This window comes from Plecotus auritus, assembly GCF_963455305.1.
Source record: "Plecotus auritus genome assembly, chromosome: 8".
Lineage (NCBI taxonomy): Eukaryota > Metazoa > Chordata > Mammalia > Chiroptera > Vespertilionidae > Plecotus > Plecotus auritus.
Genome location: NC_137782.1, coordinates 148,395,087 through 148,421,026, shown reverse-complemented (window position 1 = coordinate 148,421,026; position 25,940 = coordinate 148,395,087). Strand labels below are relative to the sequence as shown.

At 44.9% G+C, this 25,940-nt stretch overlaps 1 protein-coding gene across 1 annotated transcript in view; it reads left to right on the top strand.

The window, feature by feature from the left end:
- The first annotated feature begins 187 nt into the window (after positions 1–187).
- The window catches only part of STON1 (stonin 1), a 46,212-nt gene continuing 20,459 nt past the window's right edge, over positions 188–25,940 (top strand). The window contains exon 1 of the mRNA XM_080684837.1: positions 188–281. The gene's annotated coding sequence lies outside the window, so the exon portion shown is untranslated. The remainder of the gene's footprint in view (positions 282–25,940) is intronic.

Genomic DNA, 25,940 nt, shown 5'->3' with positions numbered 1-25,940 from the left:
TTGGGGGATCCAGGGCCGGAAGGGAGCGAGGAGAGAAGAGGGGGTCCGGCAGAGGACCGAGCAGTAGCGGGGAGGTGCGGGGTGGGGTGGCAGGAGCGTCTCTGAGGAGTGGCCGCCCCTCCCCTCCCCGCGGGTAGGCTCCCGGCCCTCCGCCTCCGCCCCTCCTCCTCCACCTCCCCACCCCCTCCGCCCCTTCTCCTCCGCCTCTGTCCCTCTTCCTCCCACCCCTCCTCCCGGTGTGGACGGCGGCGGCCGGAGTCGGAGTCCCCGCGGTGCTGTCCGTGAGTGACCGGCCCCAGGAGAAGGCGGGAGGCGTGGGAAGTCCCTCCAGGGTCGGGGGGAGTTTGCGGGTGGGGAGCGTGGGCGCCCCGGGACGCGGCATCTATCTCCCGGGCTGGCGGGTCGCAGTGCCCCGTCTCCCCCGCCGCCCTCGCCACCCCTGAGCTGCCCGGGCCCGCGGGTGGCCCCGACGGGGCTCCCCTCCGCTGCGGGGCTACTGTGACCTGGTCCCACTCTAAAGAGAAAGAAAGCTCCACGAGCAAAAACTCTAGACACGGTTCTGAGGGCGGGGCCGGGGGCTCGTGCAAACCTTCACGCGCGGTCCGGCCCTCCCGACCTGGGCCACCAGCCTCCGCCCTCCATCCTCTCCCCCCTCCATCCTCTCCCCTCCTGTCCCCCAGGCTAGGGCCACTGTCCTCTGCAGCCCCAGAAGGATGCCCTCGCCCAGACATTTCCTGCGGGAATGACCGTCACTGGGATCTGCGGTTGGGTTCCTTGGACCCACAAACTGTACCTTGTGCGTCCAAGGGGAAATGAAATACTGTATATTCCTTCTTCGGATTTTACTATTTCTATTGGTTGGGCACCTTTTTAAAAACTTCTTCAACTCTGCTTTTCTTTCAATAATAATGATGCTCCATGTAATTAGCCTTTCTAATAGAAAAAAAAAACAACAAGAAAAAATAATGAAGAAGAAAGATAAAAACAATGCTTGCTGTGCAGAAGCATTCTTTGGAAAGTGAAGACTTCATTCCACAGTTCACCGTTTTAGTGGAAGATGGGAGTTCACTATAGCTTGTTCTCAGACAACCCCAAGCAGACCATGAGGCTAGAAGTTTTAATTTGCCTGACAGAAACCGCAGTGTTTGTTGGCATTCCCCACCCTGGCATGTTCCCTCTGCATTTCTTTCCCCTCCTGCTAGCTGTGTCTCTCTCCCAGCTCCCCCACTCCCACTTTCTCATCAACAGGAGTTGTGAAAACAAGGCAGCAGGACCACAAAGAAAAAACAACCTCCCTTCTCTCACTCCTGAGGCTGTTGCTTCAGCTTGACTCCGATTGGGTGGAAGAATGTTTAGTTCATTTGTGTGGTTTTATGTCGGTTCTCATTACGGTTGAATCAGTGTTTCCATGACAAGGCCTGGTGCTCTGGGTGCTTAGAAGGAGCTTGTTAATTTTCAGATGGGTCTGGACAGATCTAGTCTGGAATCTGGAGACTTTTTGGGGGGAGGGGGATTGATCGGGGTTGCTATTGTAAGCCTCTGCCTACTCAGAACCGGAGCAGCAGGGGCACCCCAGCTGGGGTCTGCTTCCCCGCAACCCAGGAAGGAAGAGCTGTCCTAAGGAGTGAGCAGGATCCTAGGGGTGTTGAACTTCTTGTTTTGAGGGAGAATGCACCTTTGAAGAACTTTAGCAATTCCCATTTTTATACAACCGACAAGTGTGGTTGTAACACATGTACTAGGTCAGGTTCTGAACAGCCCGTCAAAACAGGTCAAGGCATTAAACTATTTGGAAATAAAGAGTTTTTTAAAAAACGAATTTCATTGGAAATAAATCCCTCTATTTTCAAAAGGATGTAATTCCTTTTTCCCTGCTGCTTGAATGTGAACATTCCCCATTTGTATGAATTACTAAAGTGTTACTGTGGTCTCAAAGCATCATTGATAAGGAAGTGTTGTGACTTCCATTCAAAAAGAAAGCCCATAAATTTTGAACTTGTTTGGCCCTGCTGCTTAGAAAAACAATGCACTCAGATAAAAATCTTCAGTTTCTTCCTCTTCCTGAGAATTTTTAAATAGTGTATTTGATGCCCCAGAAATTAACCTTATGCTTTTTGGAGAGAACGCCCCTTCTGCCTTGTTCAGCTTTTGTACCAACACTTCATGGAATCTTATTAAAGTGGGTGGTTTGCCATCAATCACAAGGGTTTGCTGAAGCCCCAGATAGGCTGCTCTGGACGCTGGGGATATAGTGAGTACTAGCAATGTGCCCCTTACCTAAGGAGCAGTGAATGATCATCTGGATGGGTCAGATGAGATGGAAATGCATGAAGTATGGAGCCTGCAGAGAGGAAGGAGGGCAAGGGTCATTAAGAGGTAAAATAGCCCAAAGGAAAAGGGCTATTTTAAAATATTGTACAAGAATACAGAATTAATTACATGGGACATGCTTAGGCTATGGTGTTAAATGTTAAAAGCGGGCTATGAGATAGAAAGCATTGTAAACTCACTCTTTAAAAATACATCCAAGAATATTGGGGTTGTATGCAGCAAAATGGATGGTGGGATTATAGGTACTTTTAATTTTTTTGTGTGCTTGCCTGCATTTCTTAAGTTTTTACAATAGTAAGAGCTAAGATTTATTGAGTATAAAGCACACACATATGGCATTTCATTAAAAATCTCTTTGAGGTATGGACCATTATTAATATTCTCATGATGTAAGATTCAGAAACTAGAATCAGAGGGGTAACTTGCCAACGTCGCATAGCCAGTTGAATTCAGATCAGTGGCCAAAGTCTGTGCATCTCAATCCTACTCTCTACAATCTTCCTGCACTAATATATATATCATTATTATTTTAATTATAAGAAAAATAGAAAAAGGAAGAGTATTTTGTGCTTTAATAACTGATATTTTGAATAATAGTAAAGTGTCTCTGTCTCCCATCTCTCCTATCTCCAACTGTCACTTCTCTTTTTTCCTTTCTTTTTTTTTTTTTCCTTCCACTGTCACTTTTCTTTGGAAGTCCTTGGGAACTGCTCCAGCCTTAGCTAGAGGAAGCTCACCTTCCCTTGGGAGCCAGTTGTACTGATAAGTATCAGCATTCCTTGGAGGCTTCCCAGACAGCCTGAGCTCCAGGAACCGCATGGGATTCTGGAGCAGTCCTGGTAGAAGGTAGGATTTTTAATTTAAATAGGTCAGGCAAATTATGTCCTCAGAGCTCTATCAATATGGGCTTACACTGTCCTAGGCATTGTCAGGGGAGTGTGATGGACAGGAAGACCCAGGGAAAGCTCCCAGGCTCCCATTTACCTACGTGTTACCTGAAATGTCAGGGTAGGGGAGTCAAGGATTTATGGGACAAGAAGAAGGAGGAAAGCTAATTGCTTCCTGATGCTTATTACTGTGAAAATACAATGATAATCTCTTTTTTAGAAGACCGGCTAGATGGGTGATTCCATGCATTGGCAAGATTAACTGGTTTAGTGGAGGTGGAAATATTCATTGTGAGTGATTTTGGGGATGGCTCTGGGGACAAATGCCCACATCTTGACCACTACTTGCCCTCACAGGTAACCAGGCTCCCAGAGGTCACCTTGTTCATCCTTTTCCAGAAATACACCTAAATATCCCAGAAGGATGGGCTTTTCTATAACACCTCGCCATTCAAATGACACGCTTTCAGAAGGAGGCTTTATCTTTTCTATTCTACAAGGAAGAGATCTCTGGAAGGCTGATGCATCTAAATCACCTCTTGTTGAAAAAAAATTAAGAGTCAAGGACTTTTCCCAAATTATCATTCTCAGACCAATGTCCTAGATCTTGTAGACATTTAACCATATGAGAAATGCTTTTCTGATCACAGAGTCAAGTAAAGTTTTTGTGAGCAACTTGTTTGTTTTGTCTTGTAGATCTGTGAATCCCTTAGTTGACGGTTTCCATTTCTTATTTGGCCAACTCAGTGACCAGCTCAGTGGCCCACTTCTAGCTTAGGTACAGGACTTTATAGTCTCTATTTTTCGATAATAACATTGTTATACCCCTTTTACTTTACTTTTCATTGAGTCCCAATTTTCTTACCTACTTTACATAGTTTTGTTTTAATCATTGCATTTTGGAGGCTGCTACTTCTGACATCCCACTCCTTCCTTCTAGTTTATTTTTCTTCGTGTCAACATAAATTTAGAAGGTCTTTCATAAAAGGTCTTTGGCAAACTTTAAAGTATTTGTATTCCTGAAAATGTCTCTATTTTGCTCTTAAAAATGAGAGTTTGAGGGTAGAATTCTGGACTCACAATTATTTTCTCCCCAGTACTTGGAAGGTAATTTCATCCTTATCGTCCTGCATCAATTACTACTCATGAGTTAGACAAGTTACCTAATTTCTCTCAGTCTCCAAATCTATAAAATAGATCAGAGCATCCACTTTAAGGGTAATTGTGAGGGGATAATGTATACAAAATGTTAGAATAGTGCCTGCCATTTAAGGAAGCACATAATAATTGTTTGCTAACATGAGTTCTTTTATGTATTTTCAGAATTTCTTGACTTTCTTGGGTTTTATTAGTTCATCTAAATATTAGTTTGTCTAGTTTGCACACACACACACACACACACACACACAATCCTGTTGGGAATTTAATTGAAATTGTATTCAATTTATATTCCAGCAGAACTGACACATTTATAATATTGGGTCTTCTCCTTTTATTCAGGTGAATTATTGGTGATTTCCCCTATAAAGGTCTTATACAACTTTTGCTGTTTTCATTTGCTGTAGGTTTTATTAATATTTTACATATTTTTTTCTTATTATATTTTCAAATTGGTTATTTACTGGCCCACAGAGACATTCCTCATTTTTGAATTTTGACCTTGTATCCAGCATCTCAGCTGACTTCTCTTATTAGATCTAAAAAATCTATATGTAGATATTTTTGAATTTTCTAGACAGATAATCATAAAACAAAAATTTGTTATTTAAAAATTTTTAAAAATATATTTTATTGATTTTTTTACAGAGAGGAAGGGAGAGGGATAGAGAGTTAGAAACATCGATGAGAGAGAAACATCCATCAGCTGCCTCCGGCGCACCCCCTACTGAGGATGTGCCCACAACCAAGGTACATGCCCTTGACTGGAATCGAACCTGGGACCCTTCAGTCTGCAGGCTGACAGCTCTATCCACTGAGCCAAACCTGTTAGGGCTAACATTTTTTTTAATGTACTGAATTTAGAACGAGAAAAAAGAGATAAACATAAATTTGTTGTTTCCCTTATTTATGCAGTCATTGGTTGTTTCTTGTATGTACCCTGCCTGGAGATCAAACCTGCAACTGTGGCATATTGGGTCGACACTAACCAACTGAGCTACCTGGCAAAGGCCCTAATTCATCTTTTTTTTTTTTTTTAAATTCCTACTGGCATATCTTTTTCTTGTATTATTGCATTGGATAGATCCTCTGGTACAATGTTCAATAATAGCAGTAGACATCCTGATCTTCTTACTGTCTTTAACAAGTGCTCTTAAAGTTTCTCCATTAAGCATGAAGTTTGCTTAAGGTTCTGGTGTATAAATTCTTTATTAAATGAAGGACTTTTCCTGTATTAATATTGTTTAACAAATTAAAAATTTTATCATGACTGAGCACTGATTCTATGTAATGCCTTAATGTTTTTATGTGAATTATATGAGATGATCTTATATTTTTCTTTCTTAATATAAAAATGTAATAAATGAGTATAATTATGTTATGGCATACTTGCATATATATACATATATATGTGTTCTTTTATTGGATATGCTAGTACTTTATTTAGGAGTTTTGCAAATGTTCAAAAGTGAAACAATTGGTCTATAATTTCCTCTTTAAAAATATTACCCTTATATTATTTGATGTCAAGTTTATATTAGCCTCATTAAAGAAGTTGGGTAGCTTTCCCTCTTTCATATATATTTTTCTTAAACAGTTTGTAAGAGATAAAGACTATCTGTTCCTTAAGAGTTTGGTATAATTTATTATAAAACTAGAGGCCCGATGCACAAAATTCATGCATGGGTAGGGTGCCTAGGCCTGGCCCGTGATCAGGGCCGATTGGGGCCTTCCGGCTGCCGGCCAAAGCCTTCCTTCACTCTGTGCCGCTCACTGGTGGTCAGCGCACATCATAGCGAGTGATTGAACTCCTGGTCTCCCAGTCGAACTCCTGAAGGGACACTTTGCATATTAGCCTTTTATATATAGAGATAATCTGAACTGCATATAAAGGGCATGTGTGTCAGGTTTTTGAAATTTCATTTCATTAATGATTATTGATGGATTTGTGTTTCTGCTATCAGTTGAGAAGAGTTCTGAATTTCCCAAATACACTGCTCCAGTCCCCAAATTCTGTGCTTTAGATTCTCTGTGGTAGACTAAACCTTCTTATGACCAACGAGTATCCTCACTCACATTCATGTTGTAAAGAAAAGCCTCTGAGGAGAGGTGCCTGTTCCCTTTGGTCATGAAGACGATGTTCTCTCTCTGCTCGCATGTGTGTTTACATGTGTTTCTAACAGTGCAGAGAGGTTTACATTCAACAGTTGATTTCCTATTACTGGCTAACAGCATTTCTGGGAATGTTGCTTGATATTAGCAAAGCCTGTGTATAATATAGGATGTCCCCAAAAATATGTATATACACTTTGACAGCTGATAGCTCAATATTGAAAATGCAATGTATTTTAATAAACACTGCCTTTATAATTATTCAAAGTGTGTGTAGACATTTTGGGGGGACACCCTACATATAAAGAAATCTACACAAACACATGTCTTTCCCAGACCCTTGCAACAAACTCTATTCTTTTAAGGAAACCAAAACCAGCAATTGTCCTTGGCCTCCACTGGCCCTCACAACAACCTCATATGATATGGAAAAGAAATGGACTTTGGAATCAGGCAGATCTGGGTTTGAATCCAAGCTTTGCCACTAACTAGATGTGTGGCTAATGTAGTGTGTTCAGGCTGCTATAAGAAAGAATCACAGACTGGATAGCTTATAAACAACAAAAGTTGATTTTTCACAGTTCTGGAGATTGGAAGTCCAAGATGAGGGTACTGGCATTGGCTCTGGTGAGGACCCTCATCTTGCTTGCAGACAGCTGTCTTCTCTCTGTGTGCTCACATGGTGGAAGGGGTGAGCTAGTGCTCTGTGGCCTCCGCTTATAAGGGCACTAATCCCATTCATGAGGGCTCTATTTTCATGACCTAATACCTTTACTTTGGGGCTTAGGATTTCAACATGAATTTTGGGGGGGAACACAAAAATTCAGACTACCGCATGGTCTTGGGCAAGTTACTTCACATCTCTGAGGCTGTTTCCTTCTCTATAAAACTGAATTAATGAAACCTACTCCCCCAAATTGTTTTCAAGATTAAGTGAGATCACAGGAAATAATATGGACCAAATGCTTGGCATATGTGAATGCTCACAAATGTTAGTTTCTTCCCATCATCTCCCCTCCCCTGCTCTTTATTTCAAACCAGAATTGTGTTTCAGAAGGTCTAATCAGAGTGACTTCTAGAAAGAGGCCATGGGTGTGTACCTCCTGATACCTTATGTTTTCTTTTTTTTTTTTCTGTGGTGGTTATTTATTTAAAATCTTTATTGTTGAAAGTATTACATATGTCCCCTCCCCCCAACTCACCCCCCACCCACCTTCACCACCCTATTGCCTGGGTCCATGGGTTATGCATATATGCATATATAAGTTCTTTGGTTGATTACCTCCTACTCACACACCCTCCCATGCCTTCACTCGGATATTCCACACTGTTCCATACTTCCATGTCTCTGGCTTTCTTGATAATCAATTTAGATTTCTCTTGGATGAATTTCCTGGAAGCTTTCGGACCACCATTTTGGTTCTGAATCTATACCATCTCTTAGTAGCCCTCCTAGACTGTTGATCAAACAGTTCTATAGACTAACTATGTTGTTATTTAAGAACCATGCTGCTCTTAACGAGAGATAGCTCTTTGCTTTATTTGTTGGTGCTCCTTCTTTTAAGAAAATAAAAACTCATTATTATTGAAGATAACATTTTAAATGCAAAGACCCCAGAGAGTGAATATAAGGAATAAATAACTTCTGGGACTAGGTTTTCTGAGGAGCGATTAAGAGAGGTAGGTGGGGGTAGGGAATTGACAAAGAAGGGCAGAATAGTGGGTAGAAGAACTGAAGGTATTCCTTGAGGATTTCTCAAGATCTAAAATCTGCCTATTTTATAGTCATTTATCTGGGCCCTGTGGAATCTGTACTTGGCTCAGAGCTTTTTGCAAGTGTCTTACCAGAAATGATAATGATAGCTATCATTGTGTTTAAGTAGAGGAAAAGAGCATCATGAAAACAAAACATAATTGGAATTATGGATGTGCCTCCATATAAATATCTGTGGCTTGGAGCACAAAAATAACTTTTCCATTGGAGAGCTAAGCCAAGAGTTTCATGGAATCAGCACTGAGAATCTAATTTAAAACAGCCGTGGCCAGAAATTCGGAGATGGGGCTGACACATTGGCCTCTGTTCATCCCTTTGAAAGTTTTTTTCCTAGCTCATGGTAACTCATATCCCAGGCCAGTTTGGAGGGCCTGGAGATGGTAATTGATGCTACAAACCTTGCTTTTGTTGGCCTCAGTTTAGTGTTAACACAAACATAGGGAAATGCTTTAATCTCGTGTCTTTACAACTGAGAAGAGAACCATTTGAGATGCAGCTGCAGGCCTGTCGTTCATTTGTGGCTTGAAGCAGAACCTCATAAATTTTGCGAAAATTGCCAGTTCCTTTATTGGTCGTGGATTCAGTGGAAGGTGCCTAGTTGAGTCTTTCTAAGTAGCATGCTGGTGGTCAGGTGCTCTTGATTTTCAGAAAAGTTATCTTGGGGAGGGGTAAGATCAGGCTTTCCTGGGAACTGGGTGGTAATGTCAGAATCTTTTCAGTTCTAAGAAGGGTCCGACTTGCCTAGATGAGTGTATTTCCCCCTTAAGAGGATTGTTATTTTAGGCTTCTGGCCTCATCCTCTTGATCATTCATCTTTTGATCGTACACTCCCAGTAGGAATGGCTCTGTACCACAGGGGATGGGATTTACCCAGCTTTAAATAGCCCTTGCTTGTCAGGATCTGCCTCCTCCTCACCCACACATTCCCCTCTCCCGCCAATGTTCCTCCGTAACTGCTCGCACATGCCCTTCCACACGCGCACACAGGCTTGACCATTCGTGGGTGGGAACCCTGCTGTAAACTTCACTGCTTGGGGCCTGCTTGTTTTCTGGCCAGAGGGAGGGTCTTTCCTAGATTCTCACAAGGGCACTCTATGGACTACTGAGACAGTGCTAGCTCCTTTACTGGTTTCCTAGTTTGTCGGTGCCTTTAACCCTCCATTCCTGTGGAGAACTGGTGTCTTTAACCCCTTCCCTCCTGAACTTTGGTTTGTCTTGTTTCTGACTTGTTGCCTTGCTTAGACTTTTCCATGCTCCGGAGACCCTGACCTTATTTTGTTAAGGGCTTTTCTACCCTCCACCCTCTTTTGATATATGTGGCTCATCAACTCAGCCACCACTTACTGAGAGGCTCCTCTGTTTGAGGCTCCTGCACTTCACCATTGGCCGTGGTGCCCTGGCTGCCATCACGCTTGTGCCATCAAGTCACTGTGGAGAATGATGAAGGTGATGTCATTCTGCAAAGCTTTGGGGAAATTGTCCCATACCATAGAGATGTGCTTGAAAAACAATCTCTTCTCCCCTTATATTTGAGGCTTTAAACTAAATGTGTTGGGGCAGGAAGCATCAGGTTCAACCCTGGTTTCTTCCCTGCCTCTGGCCTCACTACCTTCCAGTTCATCCTCCCGTCAGAGCTTTCCTTCTAAAATTCTTATCTGATCCTGTTTACTCTCTCTACATTCTCTCACTGAATCCTTTATGATAAAATCAAACTCCTTAGCATGATACAGAAAGGCTCCTGTACCTCACTCACCTGTGTGCCTCTTTCACTGTATCACCCATGTTAACTCCCGGCTCCAGCCAGATCCCTCCACCTGCAGGATCAGGCTCTCCATGCCTTCTTGTCTTTGCACACACACCTTTCTCCACTCTGTTCTGCCTGATCAATTCACATCAGCCTTCAAGATTCAGTCCAGAAGCTTGCTCTTCCTGAGGTCTTTTCAAACTAGGACCAGCAGCTTTATTTCTCCTACAATTGTGGACACAGCCACCATCTCTGTCACCCATCTTAACTGAGTATCTGGCTCAATGAAGTGCCACAATACCCTGCACTTGGCTTTATCACGTTAACATAACATTTGAGAATTGTCCCTAGTAGACAGAGAATGCCTGTGTAATGGTCTGTGCCGCTTTTTCACTTGTACCAGTAGTTTAGTGTTAAGGGTGTTCTGTTATCATTGTCAGGTGAATGTTCACCTGCATGAAATTGAAACACACACACACACACACACACACACACACACACTGGATGCTCACACACAATGCACACTGGGTGCTCAAACACATTAAGATGTAGATTCCTATGGGAAGCTTACTTTAAATCTTACTGAGAGTATTTACAAAGCAAATAGTTGGTGCTTAGTGAATGTCTGTTGAGTTGAAGAAAGAATAAGTGCACATACATACAAACTATGGAAAATTTACTCCAAAATATCTTAAGAAGAGAGCCACCATGTAGCCTCGCTTCCTCATAATTACTGTAGAAAGAATGTTGACTGGAAAATCAAAGGTTAGAGTTCATGTTCATCTTCTCAGCTCTGTTTCCCTGAGGAGATCATCTTACCTCTTTGGACCTCTATTTCCTCATCTGTCATATGAGGTGTTAGAAATGGTATTTAATGCCTATTGAATAGTCTAGATTCCATTTTTATTAGAAGGCCTAAAGTCAAACCACCAGCTGTTTTCCATTAAGTGGCATGAATGTGGGACTCATTTTTCAGCCTCATCATGGAGCACGTTCATGACAAGCCCTCTAGCTCTGGGCAGAGCAGCAAAGCCGAGAGCAACAGATGGACCAGAGTTTTCCCAAATGGTGGCAGGAGGCCAAGACCTAGTTGGAAAGCAAAGACAGGGTGAGATGCCCCGAGCCAGGCGGGAGCAGCAGTCAGTGACCCAAGTCAGTCTGAGCTCAAAGCTTGCCAGATACTTGGGAAAGGAGCATGGGAGGGAGCTGGACAGTGAGCTTTCAGGGGTAAGCTGGAAGTGGCCCCCCTCCCAGGAGAGTCTGAGAGAGGACCCAATGCAAGTCATCAAGGCAGCTTCAGTTGTCTAAGGGATGAGTAGGTGGAAAGGTGTTTAAACTTAGTCTGTGCTCCCTCCTCCACCCCGCAGCGTAGATGGAAGCCAGGAGGAAGTTAATTTGGGGTTAATTGGAGGAAGAAGTGTACAATCCTGTCTAAATGATAATGCGATGAACTTGCTTATAAGGTAATGAGGTCTCCACTACTGGAAGTGTTTCTGCAGCAGCTGGACAATTCCTCAGCAGAGATGTATAAGGATTCCTCAATTGGGAAGGTTGGACACTAGATGATGTTTAAAGTTTTCTTCTGTTGCTAGGAGAGCCTCTGCTTCTCAGGTCCTCCCCAAATCTTATTTAGGGAAATGCTTTCAGGTTTCAGAACCCTTCTCAGCACACCCTGCCTTTTGTAACTGGACTAAAGGGGTCCATTCATCTGTGTGCATCAAAGTCCAATCAAACACAAACAGGAGTCTGCAGCAAAGAAAGTAGAGGTTTATTAATTGAGGAAATGCTGCCGAGCCTGGAGTCTCAGGTAAACTAGTGCTAAAAGACCTGGCTCCCCGATGGCTTCCAGGGGATGGGCTATATAGGGGGAACATCATTGATCATGGTGGTTAAAGGAGCTGGGGTCCTGGGCTCTACTGATTGCTTGGGGCCAGTGTCCCAGGGAGTAGTTGGTCATTGTATCTTGTGCTGGTGTCAGCCATCCTATTATTCTGTTTCATGAGGGTGTGGTCTGTAGGGTCCTTTTCCTTTCATGGGCCTAGGGCTGAAACAACTGAAATTCAGATGTTATCTTTAGCTTGACCAAACTCTGTTTCTGTGGCCAACAGATTGTTCTTAAGACTGTTCGATACTGATCAGAAACTGATACCTACGGGCTTAATGATTAAGGAAGGGAGAGGACAGACAGAAAGGAGTAAGGGTCATGTTAAAGAAATGGAGTTTCTATGTGGTTACACTTTGGGAACTCTTTAGTCTTTGAAGGTTTCCCTTAAAGTGGAGCATCCTGAATTGGACCTCATGGGCCAGGATGTGGCCTGGCCAGGGCCTCTCTAGGGACATTACACAATTTTTACAGATAGTGGACCTATTAATTCCTCATCTCTCTTGCTCTGAGCTGGGTTGTAAAAGCAAACAGCAGTGTGTCTTGGTTCCTTTGGTATGTGCTCATGCCACCTCAGATGATGGACAGACTTTATTTCTTTTTGTCCACTTTTCTCCACTGGAGTTGAGCTTTTATTTATTTATTTTTTTAAGTATACATTTTATTGATTTCAGAGAGGAAGGGAGAGAGAGAGAGAGAGAAACATCAATGATGAGTGAGAATCATTGATTAGCTGCTTCCTGCACACCCCACACTAGGAATTGAGCCTGCAATCTGGGCATGTGCCCTGATTGGGAATCGAACCATGACCTCCAGGTTCATAGGTCAATGCTCAACCATTGAGCTATGCCGGCTGGGCTGGAGTTGAACTTCTGATGCCTTTGCGATAAGTCTTTTAATCTAGACAGTGACTTTCAACTTGGGGTGCATTTTCTGTACTGGGAACTTCCATGGCAGTCCATCTATGCCTTCTCAAGAGTCTCCCATTTCACCCCAAATGCTCTCCCTCGCTTTTATTTGTTTCTTTTCCCCTTTTATTTTTCTTTTCATCTATTCTTTCTCAATTCTCCATGCTCACTGAATACCACATTTCTACTTGTTTTTTCTTTTCAAATTCTTTGCCTTCTTGGAATCCTGGTGAATAGGAATGTGGGTGGCTTGTCAGCTCCATTGTGCCTATGAAGAAAAATGCCCAGAGGTTAAGTGATGCGTTTAATTTACTGGTAGTGCCAAGGCTTCATGGCTTCCTGACTTTCCAGCCCATGTCCTGGAGATCACATGCATTTGCTTGTAACACTGGAGCCACAAAGATCATCAAGCTTTTCTCTGTGTGTGTGGTCATTGTGCTGAAAGAATTTACCCAGGGGCCAGTCCCAGGCCTCTGGAGATCATCTCTGAGAGCACACTGAAGTGATGAGAGCAAAGGAATTTATGGAGTGCTTCTTGTTTTTCAAAGGAAGTTTTAAGGCCATCACTTTCTTTCTTTTTTTTTTTTTAAATATATTTTATTGATTTTTTACAAAGAGGAAGGGAAAGGGATAGAGAGGTAGAAACATCAATGAGAGAGAAACATTGATCAGCTGGCTCTTGCACTGATACTCCTACTGGGCATGTGCCCGCAACCAAGGTACATGCCCATGACCGGATTCGAACCTGGGACCTTTCAGTCCACAGGCTGACGCTCTATCCACTGAGCCACACCAGTTAGGGCTAAGGCCATCACTTTCTTTGAAGTTCCCCAGAGTCCTTTGAGGTGGACGAGCCCATGTGAGCCTCATTTTGCAGGTAAAGGTCATAGGTAAAGGAGGCCCTGAGATATGCTAGCTTGTGGGCTACAAATCTTCCATTTGACCCACGCTCCAGGAGAATCAGGAAAGGGGAATGAGTTGTTTCCATCTGGTGTCAAACGAAATGGAGACCTAGGGTTCTGGGCTTGGCAGTTGGTCCAAGACGAAGTCTCATGCCATGTTGAAGATGGGAGCTGGGTCAGGGGCTGGGGCAGGGATACTGGGACAGGTTCTGACCCTGGGTGTCAGGCTAGCTCCAGCACGTTGGGAGACTGCAAGGCTAGCTGGGAGGGAAGTGTGCAGGCTTAGTCAGTTGGTTGGTAGGACAAGGGCTAACTGGTTTTAGCCTCCTGGGGAGAGAGGTGACCTTCTAAGATCTGTTAGATACACTGGCTGGGGATTTTGAAGTGTGGGGAGGGACACTTGTTATAATGTGAGTCTTGTTATAATCTTGGGTTATTCGTCCATTTATTCCACAAATATCAGTAAGCACCTATTGAACATAAGTAAATCTCTAACATACACTTCTTCTTATGAGGACCTCATATATAGGGTCTCCCCCCAAAAGTTCCCCCACATACTTTGGGTAATTATAAAGGCAGTGTTTATTAAAATAAATTTTATTTTCATTTAACAGCTATCAGCTATTAAAGTGTGTATACATTTATTTTGGGGGGATATGTGTGTAAGTGTATATATATATATGTGTGTAACTGTATATATATATATGTGTGTAAGTGTATATATATATGTGTATAAGTGTATATATATATATATATATCTTATCTCTATATCATCTCACATATATGTATTCTTATTAATGTATATAACCAGTAAGAATTCAAAGTATTTTCCTCTATTTATGGATTAGGAAACCGAGTCCCAAAGAGGGTAATTAGTTTGCTCAAAGTCCCACAGTTACTTAGAAGCTGAGCCAAGTCCCAAACCCATGTTTTCTGAGTTTTTTACTGGTGCTTCTAACTGCTTCCCATATGGCAAGCAGTTTTTAATGTCAAGGTGTATGCTTTGAAGAGTAACAGGGAAACACTACTTTGGAGTTATTACTGAAGGTTTTACTTTATCTTTAGAGGCTGGAAAACCTAAATGCAGAGTTGAAACACAGCTCGAGCCCTTTTTGTTAAACCCCCAAGCAGTATTCATGTTGTTGGCAGTCACTCTTTAAGTCAACCCAGAACAAGTCCTCTTCTTAGATTTGGAATTAATGTCCATGCTCTGATGCATCCTGACCTGTGTTGGGCACTCTCATTATGTGGCCAAGTGGAGCGGAGCAGCAGGAAGAATGGGTTGGGTTTCCTTGGTAAAGTGGTTATGGGTAAGAGGGCTGGGGTCTTAGGGCAACCAACCAGGGGCCTTCTGCAGTGAAGGAAGGTTGCTGTCCCAAAGCTCCAGGGCTCAAATATGTGACTCAGCTCACAGCCTGTACTATGATCAAGGGTCCCCAAAGGCCTGCCCATGCCCCTCTAATAGGCACATGAGGCTCTGTGACCCTGAGCAAGGCTGATCCCCGAGAGGCCTCATCCTATTGGCTCAGCCTGATCCTAGCACACCCTTCCTAATGGACTTCCTCACCTTTATATGAGTCCCTTGCTGGGCTGCCTTGTTGGGGTGGGAGCTCCCTTGGAAGCCTGGTTCTGACCATGAGTTTTTTCCTGTCAGAATGTCCTGCTGCGGCTGCTGCCTCCCCCTTTCCTTTCCAGCCATAAGCAGCTGCTCTTCTGTGCTTCCCTTGGCCCAGTTTTTGTCCTCCATGAGCTTGTCAGAAACCATGGGATGAGTCAGAACTTGGCTTCAGTCTCAGGTGCATCTTTCGCTCATTCACTGAACAGTTTTTGTGCCTGTGAGGTTGTGCCAGGGCAGGGCACCCAAGCATAAATAAGATCCTGCCAGTCCCTGTCCTAGGGTTGCTCCCAGCCTAGAATGGAGACCCCAGGAGACACTCGGCCTGCTGTGACAAGTGCTACTGGGAACTCCAACCTGGATCACTGGCCCATCACCTACTCTGGGGCTTGGGTTAGTGCCCTGGTGTTCTGTGTTTCAGCCAGATTCCCCAGGTCCTGACATCTGCTTTGGAAGCCTTGCTCTGCTGTCCCTGGGCCATACTGCCCACTGATCCAGTCACCTATTGCTCCAGAACAAGCATGTCAAACACACGGCCCACAGGCCGCATGTGGCCCACAATGAATATTTTTGCGTCCCAGCCGATATAATGGGATGTAAGAAACGTTTTAATAAAAATTTCATAACTTAATTTTTATAATATCCTGTTATACATAACTAGAGGCCCAGTGCACAAATTCTTGCATGGGTGGGGTCCCTCGGTCTGGCCAGCGATTGGGGCTGAGTGGGGCCCATCTCACCCAGTCCTGATCAGGCTGATCAGGCCTGGGAGGTTGGGGAGGTTGGCTGTGGTAGTGCACTGACCACCAGGGGGCAGCTCCTGCATTGAGCATCCTCTCCCTGGTGGTCAGTGTGTGTCATAGCTACCGGCCAGTCATCCAGTCGTAACTGTCACTTAGGCTTTTATATATAGAGATTATTAATAACGAACTACAACGTTCACTAATGACTGATTACTATAATCGTGTTGCATTCATTTCCCTTACGTGCCTTATGCACAGGCACACTATTTCTCTCCACTAATACTAGCAGCCAATATTTTAGCAGCCGATTGCCACGTCATTCGTCTTGGACTGACTTGTGTAGTGTGCGCAACAGGAAATATTTCGCTTTTGGAAAATAAGAAAAATAGGTTTATTTGCTTTACGCTTATTTGTGCAGTTATTCAGTGTCTGGTAATTTAATGTTCAAGAAAAATATTAATTTTTATTAAAATGTTCTATTATTTTATGTTGATGATTACTCATTTATTTCAGCATGTATTCAACATGTCTCTATCGAAATAAACCTATGTTTCTATGAAATTGAAGTTTTTGGGTTTTTTGCAGCCCATATAAACTTAAACCTTATTTATTTGGCCTGTGTTAGCCTTTGAGTTTGACATGCTTGCTCTAGAACAACCTCTCCAAACATAGAGGTTTTCATCGATGGGCAAATGAGTAAACAGATTGTGGTATATAAGTACATGGAATATTTTCAGCCTTGAAAAGGAAGGAAATACTATAACATGGATGAACCTTTATGACATGCTAAGTGAAATAAGCCAGTCACAGAAGTTCAAACATTGACTGATTCCACTTTTAGGAGGTAGGTAGAGTAGTCAGATTCATAGAAACAGAGTATAATGGTGGTTGCCAGGGGCTGAGGGGAGGGGGAATGGAAAGTTAGTGTTTAATGGGTCCAGAGTTTCAGTTTGAGAACATGACAGTTCTGGAGCTGGGGAAGGGGGTGGTGATGATTGCACAACAGTGGGAATGGACTTAACACAGATCTGTGCACTTAAAAATGGTTAAAAGGGTAAATTTTATCTTTAAGTATATTTTACCACATATACAAAAATGTAGAGGCTTAAAACCACAATTTGATGTTATCTTTGCTGGTTCTGTGGGTTGACTGGCCTCAGCTGTGTGGTTCTTGCGTAGGTTGTCTCATGTAGTTGTCATCAGATGGCGACTGGGGTCGGGATCACTGAAAGCTCAGTGGGCTGGTGTCCACAAGATGCCCTGCTATGGCACTCCATGCGGCTTCTTTGTCCAGCCTGAGTTTCTACTATGGTGGCGGTGGCTCAGAGCTCTGATGAGCAGGAAACGGCAGCTTCTAGGTCACTTCAGGCCTATGCCCAGAATTGTCACAGTGTCACTTCAGCCACATCATGTCCATCAGAGCAGTGACAGGCCCACCCAGATTCAAGGGGCGGGAAATAGAGCTTCTCTCTCAAGGAAGGAGGGATAAGGTGACATTTCAGAAAACTTCCTGCCTGAAGTGTGGTTGCAGTTGTCTTAAAGAGTTTAAATAGGGAAGTCTTCAGCAGGCACTTACTTCTCTGCAGACCCCTTTAGAGGAATTCATCTGCATTGTTAGCGTTTAAAGGGCCCTTGTTCTTAATACATAGAGCCAGAGAGAGCTGGAACAAACCCCCCCAAACACTGGCCTCCTGGCTCCCAGGCTGGGCCAACAGCTGTGGGACTTCCCCAGAGGGACCTCTGTGTGCTCTGAGCAGTCGGAAGGTCTGGTGGAAAGATGGGTGTGTTGATTTTTTAAAAATTTCCATAATTTTGGAATTGCTCAAGTTGTTACATATTTATACGTATGTGTATTCTTGGAATTTCCAGAAATGGCTAGGATCAAAACCAATATGTTTTTGTTCTCTGTAAGTTAGTGCTTCCTGCCTCTGTATTCACAGTGATGTAGACATTTCCAGGTGAGCTTGGTGGTCAGCAGTAGCCTAGGACTGGCCATGGATAAACCAAAATGCATTTGATTTGGGGTCTGCACAGAGCCCTGATCTGAGGTTGCCTCTGTGACATGTGGCCCAGTTTGGGCAGCCAGAGAGGAGACCTGTTTAGCGATGATTAATACGTGCATAACTGGATTTCGTGTCCTTTTCGTGGAGGGAATGAAGCCAGGTGGGAGAAGTTCCCTTAGGCTGGTGTTAACTGACGGGTATGTGACCCAGATGCACAGAACATGAGCAGAGGGTGTGGTTACTGATGCCTCATCTGCTGCCCCCCTGTCTCTGCCCAAGCAGTCACCCCTCCCCAGGTAGCCTCCCTGCCCCTGAGCAGAGGCTGTCCTTTCTGAACAGCCCAGTGCACTTTAGCACAGGGGACAGCACATCTGTCCATCATTTGTTGTTTTCTCTGGTCTTTTCTACCAGGTCCTAAGCACCTGAGGAGCAGGACTCTATAGTAACAACAGCCTCTATTTATGATCTCCTGCTGCATCTTCCATTTTATAGATATTGCTTTAGTATGTGCAAGAACCCTGCCTCACTTTGCTCAGGCTGCAGTAACAGCATACCAGACTGGGTGACTCACACAACAGAAATGTGTTTCTCACAGGTCTGGAGGCTAGAAGTCCAAGATCAAGGTGTTGGCAGGTCTGGTCTCTTCTGAGGCCTCTCTCCTAGCCTTGCAGATGGCTACCTTCTCACTATGTCCTTACATGGCCTTTTCTCTGTGTGTTTGCCTCCATGTCTCTCTGTCTTAACCTCTTCTTATAATGACACCAGTCAGAATGGCTCAGGGCTCAGACTAACAGTCTCATTTTATTTTAAATACTAGAGGCCTGGTGCATGAAAATTCATGCACTGGAGGGGGGGGGGCGGCGTTCCTCAGCCTGGCCTGCCCCTCTCACAGTCCGGGAGCCCTCAGGGGTGGGAGGTGACCTGGCGATCAGGGGAAGGTGATGCCCCCATCACACCTCTGCTGCTGCCACTGCCAGCAGTGCAAGCCTCGGGCAGCCCTCGGAGGCTGGGGGGCTGAGAGGACTGGGGGACTCCGGAGGCAGGTGCATGGAGTGGCCGGACCACCTGGGGGCGGGCCTGGCCGTGCTGCGCCTGGCACCCTTGCAGGGCTGAGGGGACCGGGTGCCGCCATCTTTGAGGGCATGGTAGTCAATTAGCATATTCCCACTTTATTAGATAGGATGTTTTTATTCTTTTTAAAGTGAGCAGAAGGCAGAGGGGGAGAGAGAGAAACACTGATATGAGAGAGAAACATCAATCGGCTGCCTCCCGCAGGCATCCCAACTGGGGATCGAGCTGCAACCTGGACATGTGCCTTGATGGGGAATTGAACCGGTGACCTTTTGGCACACGGGACTATGCTCTAACCAACTGAGTCACACCGGCCAAGGCTAACAGCATCACTTTAACTTAAACAGCTCTTTAGAGACCCTACCTCTAAGTACAGTAACATTCTGAGGCATTGGGTGTTAGGGCTAAATTTTGGGGGTACACAACGCAGCCCATAACAAATCCTAAAAGTTAACTATTGTCCTTGTTTCACACATGAGGAAACTGAGGCTCACGGAGGTAAAGTAACTTGCCCCATGTTGCTCAGTTAGTTGAGGGCAGGGCTTACACACAGTCTAACTTTTCAGTCCTTCTTTCTCGGCCACATGGACAATGATTCAGGTCTTGGTTCTGTGGTCTGCATGGCGCTCCACTCAGGACCCAGCACATAGAAGACAATGTAACTATTCGCAGAATGAATGAGCAGTGGGTGTGTGATTGAAGAATTTGCACCAGAATGTTTGGAAGGCATTCCCCAAAGCCTAGCATCCAAAGGTGAAGATCCTGGGGGACTTTCCTGGAAGATGTTGGTCCTTAACTTTTCATGCAGACCATTCCAATCTGAACACAGCACCGTTAGTGTGTGGTAGGAATCACATTTTAAAGGGTTAAATATTCTTCCTGGGCCATTTAGCTACTGCCTCCTCTCGAAACACTAAGAGCAATTACACAGTAATTAAGATAAATTACTTGAAAAATTTTCATAGCAGAGTGGCCAATTTTGGTTTTCCCCTCACTAAATATTTAAATCCAGAGAGAGATCTTTCTAGTTCTTTAACCTTCTAGGACTTTCTGCTTATCTTCAGGAGGGCCCTGGGCCAGCAGGTAGAGGTAGAGGGGAAGGAGGACGTTTGCATATTTAAGATGTGTGATCTGCACCAAGCCCCTTCAGCTAACTATCCCACATCTTTTTCATGGTTTCCACTAAGAATTCAGAACCAAAATCCAGGAGCTGCCATCTAATAACCACGGGGCCACACCCCAGCACAGCCCTGGGGGCCCCTAAGGAGATAATGCCATTTCTCATCTCTGTCTCTGAGTGCCTTGCTCTGCCCACTGGAGAACCCATGGCAATATAAATACCAGAAGGCAGCCCTGAAAGCAGGCCTTGTTTCAGGCCCTCAGTCTGCACGAAGGCTCACTTGTCTGCCCCCTTCCCCGGTGGGGGTGGGCTGGATTTTTTGGAGAGTGGGAAGCCCTGGGGCCCTTTTGTGTTTCTGAGACCAAAAGGTAGGTAGGGTACAAAGCGATAGGCTGTTCCTAGGGCTGCCAGAAACCAGTCCACCAGGAAACAACTCAGCCCCAGAGCAGCAGAAACTCCAAAACGGGGCGGGGGAGGAACAGGGAGGGTATAGGGATGGAGTTGCTGAGACATGGACAGCTGAGCCTGGCCTCTGTCCATCCATGAGCCCCAGCATCCCTGCTCCCTTGGCTTCCAGACTGGCAGCCATGCTTCATGCCCACCTTCTGCTGAAGTTGCCCCCAACCCTGTCACTGTTGACCTAATTACTCAACCCAGAGGTCATTTGTCTCTACCCTCCCCAGCTCTTCAAGGGCTCATAGAAACATTCCTTCTTGCCTTGGGGGTGGAGGGGGGGCGGTGTCTCTGCACCTCCTGCGTTTCCCTTGGCCTTTTCTGTGTGACATACTTTCTCCTTTTCTTTTCCTCTTCCTGTAAAATGATAGGGTCCTTAGCTTTGGTGCCCTGTGGCCTCTCTCATTCTCTCCTGTATTCACTTTTCCCCTAGTGGAGAAAGCTCCCCAGCTCTACATGTGTAGCCTCCAGTTTTCTCTCCAGGTACACTCTTGTGTTTTAGCTCCTTGCTAGATATTTCCATTGGGATGAACCTCAGACCTGACCAACTTGTGATTGACCTGCTCCTCTTCCTGCCTCTCCTATTGTTACTGGAGAAATGAGTGGGCCAAATTTCCCCGTCGCTCATGGGAGAGGGATTCTCGGGATGCTGCTGAAATAAGCATTTTTAGAGGCCCCCCATGGGAGAATGAGATGAGGTAAAAGACTATTTGGAGTTATATTCCTTGGGTTTAAAAGTCCCATGTCTCTTAATCCAGTCTTAGAAAAGGAGCAGCTGTGGATTCGGCAAAGTTAGAAGCAGGGCCAGAGTCTCCGTTCCATGTTGCAGCTGGGTCCAGTTCAGCATCAGGCTTGGTAAAGTCCGTCAGTCCATCGTGTGGATCCCACATGGCTGTTGGCCACGTGGGCGAAGGCAGGGCAATGCGCCCCCTGCAACAAGAATCCCAAGAGAACTAGAGGGCCAGGAGCCAAGAGAGTGAACTCCCTTTGTCTAGGAGTTCAAATATTTAGACTTTGTGCACTTGCAGTGGCCACACCTGTTCTGTCCACTGACCTGTTCCCAGGTGTGGCTGACAGGTAAGCACCTTCCCATTCAGACCTTACTGGGCATGGGTCCAACTGCCTTTGGCCAGTCCCTTCCTCCATTGAGCAGCAGGGAACAGACTTGGAGAGTGTTAAATTGTAGCTTTCTAGCAAAACTATAAATGGCATGTCTATAGTGTCTAGTCTTCCCTTTACTCCTTCCCTGCTAAGTAATAACCAGGTCATGACAATGGTATCACTCTGTAGCTACTTTTCTAAGTGCCAGACTCTCCTTTTCCCCACGTTTTCTAGATCACTTTTGGTGTCCAAGTCCTGTCACATCTTTTACAATATTCCTTTGTCTGGGCTCTCTCCTGTTCTGATTCCCACCCTGGTAGTCATTATGGTTTAGTAGGAAGAGCATGAGATTTGGGCCCGAGACTGGGTTCGATTCTGACAGTACCTTTCTTTGAGTGTGCCACCTCAGGCAAATCCCCAAACTTGTGCCTCCAATTCCTTATCTACAAAGTAGACACACGCATGTGGACGGACACCCTTCTTGGCACACTCAGCTCACTGACCTCCTCACCAGAGAGCAGGGTTTCTCATCTTCAGTGTTAGAGATATTTTGGGCTGAATAATCCTTCGTTGTGGGGACCATCTTGTGCATTGTAGGATGTTTAGCAGCATCCCTGGCCTTTACCCACTAGAGACCAGTAGCATGCCCTACCCCCAGATGTGATCACTAAACATGTCTCCAAATACTGCCAAATGTGTCCTGGGAGTAAAATCACTCCAGTTGAGAACTAGTGGTATAGAGTGATGCTGAGTCAGAGTTGTGGGTGACAAGCATGGCCCCAGGTTTTCATGTCAGCCATAGGCTTTGGGGAGGATTGCCATGAAGAGACCCATAAATGCCCTTGGCCCTGGGTCTTGTCCCCACACTATTAACTTCTCTCTACTTTGGGAGAAGCCCTGAGTATGGATCCAGGCACAGATCACATCTGCAGGGCAGGGTAGAGGCATGATCATGTGCCAGGCAGAATGGAGACAGTTCTAGAAAAGGATTTGTAATAAGTTGACCCAATGAAAACGCCAACTCCAGAATCTGGGCTCTTTACTTTCTTGCTGGCTAGAGAAAGGAAGGCTGGAATGGGAGAGAGGGGAAACAGGAGGGAGAGAAAGAGGAAGGAAAACTACTTTATTGAGTACCTATTATGAGACAATTTACATAAGAGGTAAATATTGCCACAATTTTACAGATGAAGAAACTGAGACCCAGAGACCTCTGTTTAACAAATTTCCATAGCATCTATGACAGTGACATGAACCTGGTGTGGATACTCCATAAAACTGTCATGGTGGTGCTCAGCCAGCCTGCCTCAACGGATAAGCGTCGACTTATGAACCAGGAGATTGTGGTTCAATTCCTGGTCAGGGCACATGCCTGCGTTGCAGGCTCTATCCCCAGTGAGGGATGTGCAGGAGGCAGTCAATCAATGATTCTCTCTCATCATTGATGTTTCTATCTCTCTCTCCCTCTCCCTTCCTCTCTGAAATCAATAAAAATATATTTAAAAAACAACTGTCATGGTGGTGCACTCTCCCTCAGAGAGCACACCCATGCCATTCCCTCCCGCTCAGGCACGCCACCTCTAAACTCCAAGGGACCCAGGAGATTTGCAACCAGGGGAGCAATGGACAGCGGCAACTCCTCCTGGACGAATTCCCTGACCCTGTCTCCAAGGCCCCCTTTTTCTCTGACTCGCCGGTGAGCTAAAGCAGCCCAGCCTAGGCTCTCCTGCTGCTCTTCTATGTTACGGCCTTCCTTGTTTCACTGTCCCCAGCTTTAAGAAACATCCCACCTAAGTGTGCTTTTGCTGTGGCCAATACATTCTTACTTGCTTAGCTGAAAAAAACAAAACAAAAACAAAAACACAAAAACTGCACACAAAAAGCTGTCATGGTAAGAAGAATAAGATTCTGAAGTCAGAATACCTGCCTGGCCTTAAATCTCTTCTTTGTTCATATAAAGACTGTCTCCTGGGACTAGCCAGTTTGAGTTGGTATCTGTCTCTACTATCCTCTAAATTTAGGAAATGAGCAGATTATTAGAACAAGGTTAAAATAATAGCTGGGAACCAAATTCATCCTGGAAAAGTGGAGGTTAAGTGCCCCAGGGGAGGAGTGGGGCTGGGGAGCTCAGCTAGAAGCAGCACAGATGATATTTGAAGGCATGGACAGGTTTTGCCATGGTTTAATATTTTACAAATGGTATTTCCTGTCACAGAGCTAAACTAAATACCACACATGTTTGTGATTAACTATATGGACTGCAGAACATATGTGTTAATAATACTTCCAGTGCATGTAGTGGGCCCTTCTCCTGTGAGCTAAGGTAAGAATTCTGCAAGCGTTTTCATTTCACTTTTTTCTTAGGGTTTTGTGTTGTCTTATGATTCCTTTCTGTTTCAAACTTTTAGTTTCCCCTTTAAATGAAACTAAATTCATAGGAATGGTATTTTAAATATTTTCATAGCAAACCTTTAAGGAAATTCTTCATGGGCGCATTGTGCACCCTGGGCTTTCCCTGACTTTGGATTTGTTTCCAGGCTACACATCGCAGAAGAACAAGGGGGCTAACTTTTCCAGACCTCTAACCATACAAAACAACATGGAGGCTTTGCAAATGCAGCTCCAGGCTCGTTTCTATGTGGCAGTTGAGGGGTCCAGCACTGGGGAGAGTCGGAGAATTCCTTATCTGGGGGACAGCCAAGGAAACCACACAGATACTGACATGAAGACATTCTTTCTCTAGATTATGCAGCATTGTTATAGAGCAACAAAGTCACAGGCATAAAGGACTAAATTCAGCCCTCTGCAAAGGCGAGGGCGTTGCTGGGGTCCAGCTGTGTTCATGACGCTTGTGTAGGAGTCAGCCCAACAATGTCAGCTCTGGTGGGGCCGATGTCAGGAGGCTACTGCTGAGGGTGGTGTCGCCTCCCTGAGCTCTCTCTGCTGAACACCCCTTTAGCATCAGTCTCCCCCAGCGTCCGGCAGATATAGAGAAGCCGGACCCTGGGGTCATCCACAGGTAACAGGCTGAGGTGGGGACACAGTCGTCAGATGCAGATAATCTGGAATGCTGATTCAACAACCAAGTGCATCTAACTCAATTTTGACAATCTGCAGGATAAGGTAGAACTTCATGTTTATACTTTCTTTGAATTGTTTCTGGAGAAAATCAAAGGGAAACTGCAAAGAACAGCAGAAGTGGACAACTGAGAATGGAGGGGGTTGAGAGTTGGCCTGGGAGGAAGGACAATGCAGGGAGTTACACGGAGTTTGGGGAATTAGGCTGCCAAGATTGCCACTCGAAGAGCAGGTGGCACATCAATGCATTTGTTAGACAGCAAGTCTGAAAAACTGTTCATCACTAAGGGTGGGCTGTCCAGTTGATGCAGACAGGAAGGGACAGGAAATAGGGCAGGCTGAGTGACAAAAGCCTGTCTCAGAATTGACCCAAATTGATAATGAGCTGTTGTTGTTCTTGAGCCATCATGGGGAAAACTGTCTCAGAGTCTGCCTTTCCCAAGCCTGGGGTATCCAAGCAGCAGATACATGTGGTGGGCTTTATGGAGAAGTAGGGTCTTTGCAGGTGAGAACAGAATCCTTCCAGTTTAGAGAGTTCCTGGCTCCAGGAAATGGTATCTTCTACCCCAGAGCTTTCTCCTTAGTGAAGGGTGGAATGGTAGAAAGTACTTGGAAGTGGCAGTTAGGACACTGGCACAGTCAGGCATCAGATTTCTTGGGACCTTTGGGGGTGATGGTATCAAACAGACCTGGTCACAGTGCAGGTCTACCTACCTGGGATGGGTGACTTCCGGCAAGTAGCTTAACCTCTCTGAGCCTTTTTTTCCTCTTCTACAAAATGATGATATCATTACCTGATGTGGTTGTGAGGGTTAAATGAGGTCAAGCACTTAGCATACCATGAGCACAGAGTGCTTGATAAATGTTTGTTGGTGTGGTTAATTGAACAGAACACCTCCAATTTCTGCCCAACTCTAAAATTCAGTGATTCTTTAAACTGGGGAGGGCAGTATAGAGATTTACTTTATGGAGTACCTAATAGACCATTTAAAATGATTCAATCAAAATTGTATTGTGCTGCACACTCGTGTCAGACATTTGTGGAAAATGATCTAATGAAT